The sequence below is a fragment of the Octopus bimaculoides genome, chromosome 26 (genome assembly GCF_001194135.2).
Source record: "Octopus bimaculoides isolate UCB-OBI-ISO-001 chromosome 26, ASM119413v2, whole genome shotgun sequence".
In the NCBI taxonomy this organism is placed as follows: Eukaryota; Metazoa; Mollusca; class Cephalopoda; order Octopoda; family Octopodidae; genus Octopus; species Octopus bimaculoides.
This window is the reverse complement of record NC_069006.1, coordinates 20,390,892-20,391,544: the sequence shown is the minus strand read 5'-3', so window position 1 is coordinate 20,391,544 and position 653 is coordinate 20,390,892.

The window sequence follows — 653 nt, the reverse complement described above, 5'->3', positions numbered from 1 at the left end:
GTGCTCCAGCATGGCCGCAGTCAAATGACTGAAATATGTAAAAGAAAAAAAAAAAGATATCAACTTCATTCTTTCCCTCATGACTCGTTCTCTCTGACGATCTATCTTTTCGTTTCTTTCTCTCTTTCATTCTATTTCTCACACTAATTCGTTCATCATAAATTTCACTTCACCTCCCGACCACCACCACCACCTCTGTATTTCCGCTGGCGTGGCTTTGTGGTAAGCGGTTTGCTTCCAAACCACATGGCTGCTGGTTCAGTCCCTCTGCGTGACACCTTGGGCAAGTATTTTCTAATAGAGTTCAGAGCCAACTTGTGAGTGGATTTTTAGTTACGGAAAGAAGCCCGCGTCATGCGTGTGTAGGCATATATTATTAGAGACTACGGCCATGCTGGGGCACCACCTTGAAGAATTGTTTTAGTCGAATGTATCGCCCTCAATACTTTTTTAAAGCATCGATCTCTGTTACCCGTTGCCCAAGGTGTGGTCACACAGTGGGACTATAAACCCAGAACCATATGGTTGGGAAGCAAACTTCTTACGACAGTCATGCCTGCGCCTATGCGTGTGTGTGTGTATACCCCACCACCGCTTGACAACCGGTGTTGGGTTGTTTGCGTCCCCCTAAACTTGCAGTTTGGCAAAAAAAA